This window comes from Marmota marmota, unplaced genomic scaffold (assembly GCF_001458135.2).
Source record: "Marmota marmota marmota unplaced genomic scaffold, marMar, whole genome shotgun sequence".
NCBI classification, from domain to species: Eukaryota; Metazoa; Chordata; class Mammalia; order Rodentia; family Sciuridae; genus Marmota; species Marmota marmota.
The window spans coordinates 9,226,243-9,243,373 of record NW_026000170.1 but is presented as its reverse complement, the minus strand read 5'-3'; the positions used below and the strand labels follow the sequence as shown (position 1 = coordinate 9,243,373).

The 17,131-nt window shown below is 34.7% G+C and overlaps 1 long non-coding RNA gene across 1 annotated transcript in view; it reads left to right on the top strand.

Moving 5' to 3' along the window:
- The window catches only part of LOC107154251, a 76,739-nt gene that overhangs the window by 3,653 nt on the left and 55,955 nt on the right, over positions 1-17,131 (top strand). The window contains exons 2-3 of the long non-coding RNA XR_001505041.2: positions 4,793-4,973; positions 6,514-6,643. This is a non-coding gene — a long non-coding RNA (uncharacterized LOC107154251). The remainder of the gene's footprint in view (positions 1-4,792; positions 4,974-6,513; positions 6,644-17,131) is intronic.

Below are 17,131 nucleotides of genomic sequence, written 5' to 3'. Positions count from 1 at the left end.
GAAAAAACTTTTTAGTTTGAGTAAGTCCCATTTGTTGATTCTAGTTATTAACTTTTGTGCTATGGGTGTCCTATTGAGGAATTTGGAGCCCGACCCCACAGTATGTAGATCATAGCCAACTTTTTCTTCTATCAGACGCCGTGTCTCTGATTTGATATCAAGCTCCTTGATCCATTTTGAGTTAACTTTTGTGCATGTCGAGAGAAAGGGATTCAGATTCATTTTGTTGCCTATGGATTTCCAGTTTTCCCAGCACCATTTGTTGAAGATGCTATCCTTCCTCCATTGCATGCTTTTAGCCCCTTTGTCAAAAATAAGATAGTTGTAATTTTGTGGATTGGTCTCTGTGTCATCTATTCTGTACCACTGGTCCACCCGTAGGGCCCATGATTTAAACACACCAAGGATTTGAAAATAAAATCAGAAACAGCATTTACACATTATCTAATATAAATCTGCTATTGTTTTTATTTTATTTTATCCAGATGAGAAATACACATTTTAATAGGCCAAGTAATTTTTAAAAACTCACAAAGGCATTAAAAGAACTTACTTTACTGGATTCCTGAGCCATTTTATATTCAAGAGAATAACTCATTAGAAACATTTAATTAGGGCTGTGTTGTAACTCTACCACAGAGTGAAGTGTAAGGCCTTAGGTTTAATCCCCAGCAACACACACACACACACACACACACACATACACACACACAATGGATTTTGGGGAAAAAAAAGAATCATTTAAATAGCCATAATAGTGAATAGGAAGCAAATAATTAGGGGAGGAATCAAGAAATAAGCTTCCTTCAATCATATATAAGATTATTTGTATGTGTGTGCATATATATACACACACATACACATAATATATATTATGTGTTTATATAATATATATGTACATACATACTCTCTCTATATATATATATTCATATATACTTCCTTCACATAGTAATTTATTCATTCATCTACATATTCAAAAATCTCTGAGTTCCACCCATCATGCATAGTTGCTATGGATATAGACCTTAATATTACCCACTGGGAGGAGGTCACCTTGTGTTCAAGGAGATAAACACAGGAATTGATAATAATAATAACTACTATTATTATTATAAAGATACACATCAGATATCATGGTTACACAAAGGGAAGTAGAAAAGGGTTCCACAGAGATGATAGCTGAGATGATATAAAGGTGTTTGCAAATCAGTGAAAGGATGGATAGTAAGGAGTTGAGCAGAGAAGGAAGGCCATTGCTGATAAGAGGATGCTCAGTGGACACAAACTTAAAGCTAAGAACCGGCTAATGTTTCTGGGAAGAGCAGGTGATGCAATCACACATATACTCAATAAATATTGTTGACTACTGGTTTCCAGGAACTCTTTTAGATGTCATACTCTTAAGATTATAAGATTATGTTAGCATTTCTTCAGAAATTTACCATCTATACCTTTTATAAGATTATCACAATTTGTAGCATTTCCCAGATGCTAAGGTGTCTCTGCCAGCTTTCACTTATGATTTACAGCACAGGGTTGGAAACACATATCAACTCGCAAGCTTTATAATAGCTGAGCTTGCATTTGAGCCTACTTAAAGCACTTTTCAAGTGAAAAATCAGGATATCTCCAAGTAATCCCCCATTTTAGACAGTTCATTCAGGGGAAATCCAAGAGATTTTTATAGCATCCAAAACCAACAACCATAAACTCCATCTTTGTATAGCTGGCTCTTGCTGTGGTAACAAATTGCCCATTTAGTGATATTAAACAAAACAAGTTTCTTATTTTTAATTCTGTGGGTCATACATTTAAAATACATTTCACTGAGCTTAAATAAAGTATTATCAGGTCTGTGTTTCTTTCTGAAGGATCTGAAAATGAAAAGAATCAGTTTTCTTAACTTGTTTAATAAGTTAATTTCTAAAGATCACTCAATTTCCGTGGTTCATAATCCCTTCCTTTAATCTCACCACCCTCCTCCTTCCATTATTTCCTTTCATTTCTCTGATTCTCCTACCTCCTTCATATAAACTCTTTTGAATATATTAACTATAATTTTAACTATAAAATTAGTTCAGAATAATTCTAATCTCATAATTTTTAACTTAATCATATCTGCAAAGGTTCTTTAACCATGTAGGATAACATATTCACAAAGTCTGAGAATTCAGATAAGGACACGGTGTGGCTATTATTTAGCTCATTATATAATCTGTCAAATGGCTCACAAAAATTCATATCCATCTCACAGACAAAAATAAATTTATGACATTCCAAACGTCTCAACTTATTATAGCATCAACTCTAAGTCTAAAATCTCATCTTAATTTCAGTTGAAAAGCCTCAAATCTCATCACCTAAATAAAATAAATCAGATATAAAAGTTACTCTGGATGAATCTTCCTGAGGCAAAATTCCTCTTCATCATTAGACCTATGAAAATAAGTTATATCCAAAACACAAATCAGTAACTAGTATAGGATACCATATATAGATATTCTCATTTGAAAAGGAGAAATTGGAAGGGGAAACAGAGTTCTCAGCAATCTTTAAGACCTAACAGGGAAAACTTTATAAGATTTTAAAACCTGGAACAACACTCATTGACTCAAAGCTCTTCTTCTGGGCCTAAGGAGATTCCTGCGGGGACCTTGGCTTTGTCCTCTGAGGAAAGACTTATTTTGTTAGCAAGGCATAAAGGGCAGTGCATGATTGTGGCCGAGTAGTTTCATTAGCCTGTATCCCGGCCTATGGGAAGCAGCCTTTTCTCATTTCAACCTTTCTCTGATCCTTTCAGTGCAAGCTGTCTGTTTCTGCTGTTACAGCATTGCCAAAGCATTCTGGATCTTCTGTATATATTATAGAAATTTATTCCATTAGTCAAGAGGCTCCTCCACAGATCTTTCTAAATATGATGGGCACAATATGTTTTTGTGCCTTTCCAACTTTCTAAAGTTTGAGTTTATTCCTTGTTGTGTGGCCCATTTATCTTCAAAGCCAAGGATGGATGGCTGAAACTTTATCATACTTTTTTTTTTTTTTTGCCATTGACTCCATCATCATAACTTCCATGACTCTGACTCTCCTGACTTCATCTTCCATTTGTAAAGACACTTGTGATTACACTGGGCTCACCCAGATAATCCTGCTTCATATCCATCATTTAAGATCAGTTGACTGACAACTTTAATTTCATCTGCATCCTTAATCCATATTGATAGGTGACATAATATATTTTATTTCTATTTGGCACATTGTTTATCAGTTTAAAGCTCTAGACAAGTATTGAAATACAATGGAATTCCTGTATTGGGAAGATCTGTTGCTGATAAATTTTGCACATAATAAATACATATGTGCACACACTGAGTGATATATAAATATATAAAAATAATGTCAGCTTTGTGAAAATTGTAAATCAACATACTGCAACACAATACAGTATTATCTCAACACAAAACACTATAGCCTCTGCTTTGTGTTTATTCAAGAAAGTAAATCCTTCCTATTGGGATTCTCATTCACTGCTGGTAGGAGTACACACCAGTGTAGTCATTACTGAGGCTAAATTGTTGGTGCCTGAACAAATTTAGTGTAACTAGAGCCTATGAAAATAGAAGTTTTCCTCCAAGGACATAAACCAAATAAGTTATCACTTTAATTTACAAAGGCCTTGTGCAAAGGATATTTCTTCCAGTTCTATTTATGGGGCTAGGAGCTGGAAGCAACTTGGGTTTTTAGTGTAGAATGGATAGATAAAAATATGATAAACAAAAATGCTTGTTAGAAAGAACTATAAAGAAATTACAAATAATGATCTTTTAGGTGTAAATAAAATGGGGGAGTCAAAAATACTGACAAGGGAAACTCATTGTTATAAAGTTTAATTACATAAATATGAATATATATTCAAAACAATGCAACAACACATATAAAAGATTCACATCAAATACATTAACATGATTGTTTATTAAACAAGGCATATGTCTCAGCATCTGAGACACCCAAATACTGAAAATTCAAGAGTGATGGGAACAAAGGGAAATGAGAAAAGTGTAAGAAGATCAGTAAAGAATTCTTAAGCAGGGAGATTTGAGAATTGTGAAAAATGAAAACAATTTCAGGTGAATTAAAATGGATTAGCAAAAACTGATATGAAGAAGAATCTACAAACATTTTTTTTTTTTTTTGTAAAGGGACAGGCAAATACTTTAGGCTTTGTGGATTTTGTTTTTTATTAAAAATTCTATGTTGTATGAAAGCATACCTATAAAGCATGTGACTGTGATTCTAAAAAACTTTATTTACAGAGAATATTTGAATTTCACATAAATTTCATGTTGTAAAACATTTTTTATACTTAAAAAAGAGTATAAAGATCTAATTCCATTGTTCCTACAAAAAAAGAAGTTGGGCCATATGCACATTGTTTGCTATAATTTTCCAATCTGTGTAATAGGAAGAAGAAAGTGCTAGGCATCCATCAGTTTGTCTAGAATATCAGTTTCTTTTTGGATAAAAATATTTACTCAGTAATTATGATGGTATTGTTGCAGAAACCTTAATAACTTTAATTAAAAATTATTCTTGGAGATTATTAGGCTTAATACAATAAAAATATTTGGTAATATATGCAAATTAATATATTGTAATTTCTCCTACTCTTTTTCTATGTTATTTGTAAAAATTAAACATGGGATACTTTTTTGATAAATAGGCTCCAGGATATAGAAATCTTTTGTTTTTTCAACTGTTTGTGTATCACAGTTTTTGTTTACATTTTTTCCAGGAACTGGGCCATGGGAGCATATTATAAATCATTTTCCAGCAACAGAAAAAAAAACCCAATAATTTAGACCAAAACTTTGTTTTTATGTCCAGTATGCATGCTGTTCCAGTACCACTTTGGCTAATTCCCAACCTTTCAAGGAGAAAAATGTATCCATAGATGGTAATTGAGTAGACTGAAAGTAAGTATATGTCATGTTCCAACAAATTAGTACACTTTAACATTCCCTCAAATAAGTGATGGAAAATGTTACCCATAATCTTGTATGTACGGAAATAAATGTAGATATGTTCAACTTTAATGCAAAATACTTTTTTGAAGTTGAAGAAAACTAGGTCATTATCAAGTTTGTTCAGATGCCAGTTTACCTTATAATTCTATACAAGCTCTACTTTTGTTCATTACAGACTCCAACAACCTCAACTAGTTGCTTATGCATGAGGTTGAATATTCACATACTCACCATGTTGTGAAGTCGACAACTTTAAGAGTTCAGGATGGACTAGGTGTTTGTGACTCAGGAATCTCGAGTTCATAGAAAGCTATTACTTCTACAATCCCAATTGAGAAACAGTAGTGTGTTTGTAAACACACACACACACACACACACACACACATAGATGCATGTAAACACACACATATATAAACATGTATACAACTGTGTATATATTAGTAGATATCAATTACTTGAAGAATATGTTATACAAAATTTGGGGTTGTGGTTTCTTTGAAGGTTCATGGATATTTCAGAGATTCCTGAAATCATCTTAAAAAATCGAGAGACCATAGTTTTTCTTAAATTCTAAAATGTGCAAGAATAACGACTGACCTTTTCCTCATCTACTTCAAAAACAAAACCCCCCCAAACCACTTACACACACCAAAAAAGAAAAAAAGAAAGGAAGGATGAAAAAGGGATTATAGTCTTCAATTTGAAATACTCTTAGAGATACTCTAATTCTCTTAAATCCAAATATGAGCTAAGCTAGATCATGAGAAAGCTACATCAGAAAACTACACCCACCACTTAATTCTGGCTCCACATATAATTTCTTTTTTAAAATTTTATTATTATTATTTTTTAAAATACATGACCACAGTGGAATGCATTACAATTCTTATTACACATATAGAACACAATTTTTTGTATCTCTGTATATAAAGTATGTTCACGTCAATTTATGCCATTATACATGTACTTTTCTTTTGCATTACAATTCTTAATACACATATATACCACATTTTTTCATATCTCTGTTTGCATATAAGGTATGTTGACACCCAATTCGAGTCTTCATACATGTACTTTGTATAATGACCATCACATTCCACAGTCCTTGCTAATCCCCTTCCCCCTTCCTTTCCCTCCCACCCCTCTTCCCTATCTAGAATTCATCTATTTCTCCCATGTTCCTCCTCCCTACCCCCACTATGAGTCAGCCTCCTTATATCAGACAGAACATTCAGCATTTTTTTTTTTTTTGGATTGGCTGACTTCACTTAGCATTATCTTCTCCAATGCCATCCATTTCTTAAACTAAAACTAAATTACTTTAGCATCTCTAAGAATATTTTTGCCTTGTTTACCTAGGATGATTTTCATGAATAAAAGTTCATGCACTCTTATTGGAATTGTTGTGGCGATTTTTTCTTTGTTCTGAATTTCAGGAATTGTTCTATTTCCTGTTCATCCTAAGAATCTGACTTTTTTTTTCTTGAAGGATATTGTAAATGTTAATTTAAACATCCACGGAGGACTCCCTCCGAAGAACAGAGCTCATCCCTGGAAAGAAGATTGGACTAAGGTCATACTTATCACATGAAGAAGACAGATGATGGTAGATAATCCAGGTACTCAATACTCAATTCTGAAGTTTCTTTTGTTCTTAACTGTGTGGCCAGGTACTCTCTTCTGAATGAAATAATTGCTTCCAGGGCTCATGTATACCTAATTCTACTTATAGCAATAAGTATCCCCATACTTAACATCCAAAATATGGTGACACTAAATACAAATTCCTTAAATAGCAAGCTGTACCAAGAGAAGAAAAAATAAAATACAATTTTACAGTCTGTTAATTTTTGCTTCCTTCTATACTCTTTAGACTTTAGTTTTTTGAAAACATTATTTGTTCATTTAAAAAAATCTTTATAGTCTAAATAACTAACGGATAAATATTTTTTTTTAAGTTCAGTCTTTGATTAACAAATGACTTTGTTGATCACATACTACATGCAATATTGACTGACATTTATTTTTCTAAAATATCTAATTCTACCCATGTTCAGTACACATGTCTGTAATCTGAGCAACTTGGGAGGCTAAGGTAGGAGGATTTCAAGTTCAAGGCTACTGTAGACAATTTAGCGAGATCTTGACAAAAATAAAAATTAAAATATATGATAATAAAAATCACTTAATTGAAAAAAAGTAAGCACAAATGGAAAATATAAAGCAATAAATAAATAAAAAGTTCTGGGGATTTAGCTTAGTGGTAGAGGGCCTCTGGATTCAAACTCTAAAACCACTAAAATAAGATAAAACAAAATAAAATAAAAAGTCCAATTTAACTGTCTTTCTAACACATCTGAACAATGCTAACAAATCCTAAAAAGCAGGATCAATATAATGCTGCAAGAATATAATTGATTACGTCCATATTCCATTTGCCTATGATCTTATTTGAAAAGAAGGTTCATTCAATGAATCTCTTAGATGCTTTCTTTCCAAGAATTACACTGTTCTTGGAGATAAAATTTTGGTAAGTGCAAAATAAGTGTAGTTTTTTTTTCTTTTTTTCTTTTTGGGATGAAGTGCTGTTAGCTCTAGGAAGGATCACCATCTGTGTGACACAGCTGGACCACTGAAAAAACAATTAGTGAAAGTGTGTTATGAAGACAAATTTGACCTGAAGAAAAAAAATCTCCTCAGCTTTTGAAATTTGAAATGTGCTTTATATCTAATAATCAAAATGCCTTTAGGGGATTTTCTTTAATTTTTCTAAGAAACACAGCTTCCTTTGTTGGTAGGAATTGGTAAATATGCATTTGAGGAAGATTTTTAAAGTCTAAGACTACCTTCTGGGGTGATTATTAAAATGTGGAGTGGTTTCTTAGGCTGCCTACCCTGAAATATTTGCAAGGCATCAAGTTCAGTAATTTGCACAACATTATTTCATTTACTCCTCAAAACACAAGATGGACTTTTCTTTCAGGCTTCCAATATTAATAGACATTACGTTTAGAGAAGTTGAGGTTACAGAAAAATTACCCAATGAGTAAAGAGGGTTTCCATTTAAATCCTCTCTATTCAGCACACTCACACATTTGTTAAAATGAAATTAATTACATCTAGTACATTATTATTTACTAAAGTCTCTAGTTTACATTAAGCTTCACACTTCACATTGTACATTCTACAGGCTTTGACAAATGCATAATGTCCTGTATCCACCATTCCAACAACATTCCCCACATGCTGCGTCTTCATCCCTCTACTCTTCACACCAACCCTTAGAATTCTCAGTTCTTTCCACTTACTGTAAGTTTTATATTTACCAGAATGTCATATAATTAGAATTTCATACTCTGCTGTCCTTTTATATTGGTTTCTTTCACTTATCATTTCTCTAATTTAGGATTCCTCTTGTACTGAGTATGGTGGCACATACCTATAATCCCAGTAATTGGGAGGTTGAGGCAGAAGAATTGCAAGTTTGAAGTCAGTCTCAGCAATTTAGTAAGACCCTGTCTCAAAATAAATTAAAAAAATAAGGATTTCTCTATGTGTTTCAGTAGCTTAAGGATTTACTTCCTTTCAGAGCTGAGTAATATTTCATTGGATGTACCATAGTCTTGCCAGTGACCCACGCAGATGAGATGAACTGCGTTTAAAAGAGCTGCATGCAACATTAAGCTAAGAAAATGGCAAAAAAGCACAGGGCACAGAAGTAATTTGCATACTGAGGGTAAGACAGCTCTTTGACCTCAAGGGCCAGCTCCCACACTAGAAAAGGAGCGCTGGAATGAGAGCATGCATATAGAATCTCTTCATTTTTAGTTTTATTTTTATTTCTATTTTTAATGTAAATTTTTTATTTATATATGACAACAGAATGCATTACAATTTTTATTACATATATAGAGCATAAGTTTTCATATCTCTGGTTTTATACATAGTAAATTCACACCAATTTGTGTCTTCATACCTGTACTTTGGATAGTAATAATCATCACATTCCACCATCATTAATTACCCCATGCACCCTCCCTTCCCCTCCAACCCCTTTGACCTATGTAGAGTTTGTCTGTTCCTTCCATGCTTCTGCTCCCTATCCCACTATGAATCAGTCTCCTTATATCAAAGAAAACATTTGGCATTTGTTTTTTTTGTGATTGGCTATCTTCGCTTAGCATAATCTTCTCTAACTCCATCCATTTACCTGCAAATGCCATGATTTTATTCTCTTTTATTGCTGAGTAATATTCCATTGTGTATATATGCCACACTTTTTTTTTATCCATTCATCTATTGAAGGACATCTAGGTTGGCTCCACAGTTTAGTTATTGTGAATTGTGCTGCTATAAACATTGATGTGGCTGTGTCCCTGTAGTATGCTGTTTTTAAGTCCTTTGTGTATAGACCGAGGAGGGGAACAGCTGGGTCAAATGGTGGTTCCATTCCCAATTTTCCAAGAAATCTCCATACTGCTTTCCACATTGGCTGCACCGATTTGGATTTGCAGTCCCAGCAGCAGTGCATGAGTGTACCTTTTTCCCTACATGGTACCCAACACTTATTGTTGTTTGTATGCATGCATAATAGCTGCCATTCTGACTGGATTGAGATGAAACCTTAGAGTGATTTTAATTTGCATTTCTGTAATTGAAAGTGATGATGAACATTTTTTTCATATATTTGTTGATTGATTGTACATTATCTTCTGAGAAGTGTCTCTTCAGCCATTTATTGATTGGGTTATTTGTTTTTTTGGTGTTAGTTTTTTGAGTTCTTTACATATCCTAGAGATTAGTGCTCTATCTAATGTGTGAGGGATAAAGATTTGCTCCCAAGATGTAGGCTCTCAATTCACCTCACAGATTGTTTCTTTTGCTGAGAAGAAAGCTTTTTAGTTTGAGTCCATCCCATTTATTGATTCTTGATTTCAATTCTTGTGCCACAGGAGTCTTATTAAGAAAGTTGGAGCCTAATCCCACATGATGGAGATTAGGGCCTATTTTTTTTTTCTATTAGACACAGGGTCTCTTGTTGTGTTCCTAAGTCCTTGATCCATTTTGAGTTGAGTTTTTTTGCATGGTGAGAGATAGGGATTTACAGAACCCTAAAGAAAGAAATCAAAGAAGACCTTAGAAGATGGAAAGATCTACCTTGCTCTTTAATAGGTAGAATTAATATTATCAAAATGACCATCCTACCAAAATCACTATACAGATTTAATGCAATTCTAATCAAAATTCCAGTGACATGCCTCATAGAAATAGAAAAAGCAATCATAAAATTGGAAAAATTTATCTGGAAAAATAAGAGACCCAGAATAGCTAAAACAATCCTTAGCAGGTGGCATCACTATACCAGCCCTTAAGCTATACTACAGAGCAATGGTAACAAAAACAGCATGGTATTGGCACCCAAACAGACTGGTAGACCAATGGTACAGAATAGAGGACACAGAGACTAAATCACAAAACTACAATTATCTACAAAGGTGCCAAGAACATGCACTGGAGAAAAAATATGTGTGAAAAAAAATGGTGCTAGTAAAACTGGATATCATTATGCAACAAAATAAAGTTAAACCCCTATCTCTCACCATACACAAAGAATTTCTATTTTTATAAGGGGACTAACAAAGAAGTTTGGATAGAATGTTCTTTGTCTGGGTTTTTAGTCCTCGTTCACTCCCATCCTGCAGGAGAGATAGGGAGAAAACACTCCAGCCAGGACAAGCCAAGAAAGGAAAGGGCCGACTGGCCGCCCACGGACTCAGCCCTCCCTCGCTGGAGGACAATCAGAGGCCTCAGGGAAACCAGTCAAAGCAGGATCTCAGTTTGTTGAGAAAACACACACAGCTAATATAAGGCACATGAGCCAATCATGATAAAGGTCAGCAGGGTGAGGAGCGTTCATGTGTACACCCATTCTACAGGCAGTAAGGGGAGACACGAGCTGTCCACGAGGGTGGAGGGGTTCTGAGCCTATCCTAGAGGTGGTCTGATTTTTCATCACAACCCACGGTAATGCCTTCTGGCTGATTGCCATGCGCCATCTTAGCCATGTGCAGCTCCAAGACCAGGAAGAGAGCATCAGTCTGCAAGTTAGGTTTCCTTTTCTCCATCATAGGTTTCTATTTCTCTGATGTGACATGCCCTACAGTTCTTCACCAAATAAGGAAGGGGATAAGGTTTCAAAGGTGGAGTCTTGCTTCCTCATGTCTTGTGGTCAGCAGATTGATTGACATCTTGGCAAGTCACACCCATCTCAGGTGCTGTGTGGGATCTTAGGAAGAGCTTGAGGGGTAGGCACACCTGCATCATGCAATTTCTCCCTGACAGGAAGCCTGCAATGTCAGGCCTATCCCCTCATATGGCTATGATGTACAATAGGTCACATACAGAGCCCATGGATGGCTCGTGACACCACAGTATGCTTATCTATTAACTTATTAAAAGATGTCTTAATTACTTCTAACATGTGACAATTATGAGTAAAGCTGTTACAAACATTCATGGTATGAACCTAAGTTTTCAAATTATTTGGGTAAATACCTAGAATGTGATTGCCAGATTTTATGGTAAGCTTATGTTTAGCTTTATAAAAAAAATTATCAACTTCTCTTCCAAAGTAGGGGTAGCCCTTTGCATTTTTACCAGCAATAAATAGGAATTTCTGTTTTTCTGCATCTTTGTAAGGATTGGTGTTGTCAGGTTTTGGATTTTAGCCGTGGAAATAGGTATGCAGTGATGTCACCTTATTGCTCAAGGAGATAAACCAGTGAGGGAGCTGAAATGAGAGCTTTGGAGCCAGTGTTCCTGGTACAGTAGTTTGTCCTGATACTTCCTAGCTGTGTGCTCTTAGGCAAGTTATTTAAAATCATTATGACTTTTGTTTCTTCATTTGTAAGTAGGTTTGGTGATATTAACTACTTCATAGGGTTACTGCATGAAAGAATAAATTGGTTTGTTTAAGATTCCTTAAAGCCAGGCGTGATGGCACTCGACTGTAATCCCAGTGGCTTGAGAGGCTGAATCAGGATGATCATGTGTTCAAAGTCAGCCTCACCAATTTAGGAAGGCCCTAACCATCTTAATGACACCCTGTCTCTAAATAAAATATAAACAAAAGGGTTGTGGATGTGGTTCAGTGGTTAAGCACTCCTAGGTTCAATCCCTGGTACCAGGAAAAAAAAATTAAAAAAAGATTTCTTGAACTGTGTGTTGTGTCAGATGTATGCACGAATATTAATATTAATATTAATATTAGAATATTAGCTGGCATGGTGTGGCTAATTTTTTAGATGAAAACAAAACATCCAAATGTATTGGTTTCGAAAGGAGTGCAACCAGGGTTTAAGTCCAGGTTTGTTTCTGAAGATATGTTCTTCCAGTATTCCATAAAACTTTTTAAGTTGAGAAAGACAGTGCTCCCATTCACCAAGCTTCATGGCCTATCCAGTCAAGTGTGAAACAATTAAGTTATAGTTATGCATTTTCCAGAGCTCAAATTCCTAAATGAATGAAGCTGACAGAGTGTATCTTTGGGGCCATCTATTTCTTTTTCCCTCCTATTCTGTGTCCCTCATATGTCCAAAACTCCATTTCTCTTTGCTCTCATCCTCCCTCTTCTGGTTAAGTGGAAAGTTCGATTGGCACCTAGTGTTCCATCTAATGCTACAACATGCACCAATTAAAATATCACTGAAGATCCTATATACAGTGTCTTGTATTATTACTGTTATTCTTCTGATTTAATTCTAAGAAGACTCATAAATTAATGCCACCCCTTTGCGTATCTTTTAAGTTTATTGATTCTAGGATAGTGTCAATAAGTTTAAAGGAATACATTTGTGTTGTATGCAGAAGACAGGCCTGGAAGTCTCAGTCAAAATCTCATTTCACTTTTAATCACACTGCACCTGTCACATCCCTCAGCATACATGGCACTTGAAACCTATGTTCGAATGAATGAAAGAATAAATGAATGGCATGTGGTCCAGGGCTGAGAACTCGAGAGCAATGTGTCAAATCGATCACATACACACATGTACACACACACACACACACGCACGCACACACACAAAACAAAACGAAATGAAATTAAAAAAAACAAAACAAAAACATAGAGGACTTTTCTTCCTGAACAGGAATATAGCAGAAAGGACCATTGGGTTGCTGGGATGCTCCTAGCTGGATGGCATGGGCAGTTTCTCTTAAACCTGGGCAGAATTATACAGAGCTTCTAGTGTGACAGGATAGGCTGTTTATCCTATCACATTGTCAGTGCTGAAACCATTTTTTTAATATTCTCAAAGTTTACTATTTTTATAGAATATTGATATTGCTTAAATATACTTCTATTTGTAAGTCATTATGCAGTTTCTTAATACAGCAAACATTAATTTGGAATAAATTAGACATCAGTTACCTATCATATGGGGCTCTGAGCCCATCATTTGTTGTTTCTACTGCTGGTATTCTTTGAGATGAAAATATCAACTTTGCAAAACAATTACCTGATTTATTTTAATTAGAAGTTTCTAAGTTCACTTTCAGCTTTGATTGGTGATTTGGAGTCATTGCATTATCAAATTATTTCAAAGTGTGATGAGATAATGTATACATATAAATAGTTTGCTTACAAGCTATTTGTGTCTAAAAAGACGCAATATCCTATGTTCTGTAGTATTTACACTTATGTGTGTTTGCACTGACATGTGATTTCTTTATTTTACTGTCCTTATTCCCAACTGTGCTTTTTATTGCTATTACAATATTGTTCATGATGATCCCCTTTAACTTATCTTTAATTATTTCAATATGTTTTGGTTTCAGAAGAAAATGTAAAAATGCTACAGTAAAGAAACCAAATAAATAATTTCTATGCTATCATATTCTATCCTATTTAACCATGTAATTAGTTTTCTCAGGAGAATGTTTTTGAATGTAAAGTTTAAAGTCTTGGTCATTATAAGAGATTAATCCTTTAGAAAACGCTTTTAGCATTTGTTACAGAAAGTGTTTGTTTGAAATACAGCCTCATCACATATGGGTTTTTGGTGCAGTCATCATGGAATTTGCTAAATAGGAGCTGATGTTATTATTCCTGTGATTAAATTTGCCATAACTTGCTTCTGTGGAGAAAAAAAAGAAACATGCAATGGGACAGATGTTAAAAATCTAACAGCTTCATAGCATTGTTGTGGCTCTCAAGGAAGACAATGTTTGTGAGAGTTCTTTTTATACTGTCTTAAACTACACAAATGTTAAGTTTCTCTCTTTTACCCTTTCAAGTATTTGGCCCTCTTCCAAAACTTTAAACTTTCCTTCTTAATATTGCATTACTCGATTTAATATTAAACAGTTGTCAGAACTACAGGTTTAATTAGTACAAATAATTTGCTCTAAATTGTTGTTGTTTACCAAATATGCATTTTCTTTGGACTCTTTGGCATCCCAGAAAAAGATACCACCCACCCTCTTTCCTTCTTATTTCATCCTCCTTGATTAGAGATTAATGGAGCCATGGATGTTGGATTCTGTCCAAAACTGTGGCCTGCTAAGTGCCTCATTCTGCTGAATTAAACATATCAAATTAGGCTAGTGCAGGTGTTTAGGAAGGAATGAAGAGCGCACATTCCACCTTGACTAATATATTTTTTCCAGTTGGCCCTGGGCCATCACACCACTTGTTATTCCTGTGGCATTTGTTATAAGCATCTCTTACTGGTCACTGAGTTCTGTAGGCTTCAGGTCCTTTAATCATGCCTTTTCTGTGGTTTCTACTCCTCTGAAGGCCATGTCACAAAAGTGACTTTTTGAGAATTAGTATATAGATGAACACAAACTCATCAGTCACTAAGTCTCTAAGTCTCTTTCTTTTGTCTATTTGGATTTTTACCTTATTCTATGCACTCGACAAGTTGATAGAATAAGTGCAGGCTCAGTGGCATATCTGGAAGAAAGATGTAGATGTATATATAGAATGTATATGTAGATGTATATATAGAAGTGCACAATGATGTGATATAGACAAAAGACCTTGACAATGTAATCCAATCTGAGTTGAATTAATGTTCTAGTGGAAGTGGTAGTATCTGAGGAGACATTAGATATGCAGACAAGCATAAAGATAGAACAATACCAGTAAAGGCCTCTCTCTCCAATACTCAAGTCACTTTATAACACCTCATTTCTTGTCTGACATCTTTAGGCATGCTCTCCCTAATTCTCTTTAGCAAATTTTCCTACTTGTCTAAATTGTCACACATGATGGCTGCCTTCACATACAACAGTTTCTCCACATCACAATTGTTTATAAAGTTTGGGCTATTTGAATAGATGGATAGTCAATGGCTCACCTATGTTTTTCCTGGGATGTTAGAAGCCTTCCATTACAGAAGCTGAGATTTCATTCTGTGGAAAGTCCCCTTAGCATGATCCACTTGAAAATATTTTATCCCTTGTCCTAGAAGTTCCAGATCTTCTTGCAAATGTCCCAGTGAAATATTTTCTGTTCGACATTAAACATTTCTTGCTTATTCTTCTCTAATAGCCTGAAGGATTTAAGCCTTTCTCTCACTTAACCTGACATTGTTTCATGTCAGTCAAAGAGCTGTGTCCTAAATTTCTTTCACTACTCAGATTTCTACTGCACATAACAGTTACGTGCTGATCCTCCATCCTGAGTGTGTCCCAGCCACTCTGCTTTGTTGCATACAGAGTGTTCTCTTTCTATGGCTTTCAGTATTGATCATTTTCCCCCACTTATGCTGTAGTACAGTATATCAACTATTTGGGTTTTACATGGGAATATAACAGAATTTCACCTGGGGTTGTAGACATGGAGCTAAATTAAATAACTTTAGAGACAGTTAAATCAATTTCATAATTGAAAGACATTCCTCAACACTATTGAATATCAGAGAGTACAAACTCAAGAAGACATTATGTACAGTCCTTATAACAGTGAATTATCAATACGATAGTCAATTAATATTAATTGAATTAATGAATAAAGTTCAAGCAAACCAATCAATTAGTTATTTATCCAAGTAGGCTAAGCATAGATGGAGAGGCTAATTAAAACAAGCAGATTAAAAGGTAAAATTATAAGAAAATAAATAATCTTTAAAAAGTGGATAGAAAGCAATTTCTGGAAAAATTCTTCAAGTCTCAGAGCTCAGCTAAATATATAATTTATAGGCTTTTCATGAGGTCAAAGGGAGGACTTTAATAGACTTGCTGACCTAGTAAGGGAACTATCTTAAGATCCAAATTATATTTATCTTTCAAATGCTGCCCATATGAAATTGTGTAGGTTTCTGTACTTTCCTCTCAAATAAATGTAATCTCTTCTTCCTTCAAGTTGTGTCCCCCCCCACACACACAAAGATGGACACTACTCTCTTATCTTGCCACTTAAAGTATAAAGTCTTTGAGGATAGGCTTTCTGTCTGGTTGATCTTTTTTTTTTTTTTTAACTATTTTTAAAATTTGTTCTAATCAGTTATACATGATAGCAGAATGCTCTTTGATTCAATATACACAAATGAAGTACCAGTTTTCATTTCTCTGGTTGTACATGAAGTAGGGTCACACATTTGTGCCATCATACCTATACCTAGGGTAATGATGTCCATCTCATTCCACCATCTTTCCTACCCCCATACCCCATCCCCATCTCTTCATCTTTTTTTTTTTTTTGCCTCTTTGCTTCTTCTTTTCTTCTGTAATGAATGGCTCAATGTATTCTCAACAATATAAACTTGGTCAAGAGCTGCTGAGACTGAGGGATTGAGAGGGTCATAGCTCTGAAGAGTGAAGCCGAGCACTGTCAGAGTGATTAAGGATGAGTTATAACAGACAGCTTCCTAAGGAGGCCTGCATCTGACTGCTTACTAACTTCCAGGTACGCCAGTCTCCTTCCTAACAACATCTTTAACCTTAGAGGGACATGTTACCTTTGATTAGTTTTTTTTTTTTTTTGGATGGGTTATCTTTATGTTTATTATTGCCATTTTCAATTTCTTTCAATAGTGTTTTTGATAATTTGTTCTAATTAGTTATACATGTGGATTAGTTTTTAAGGAAAGAATGCATAA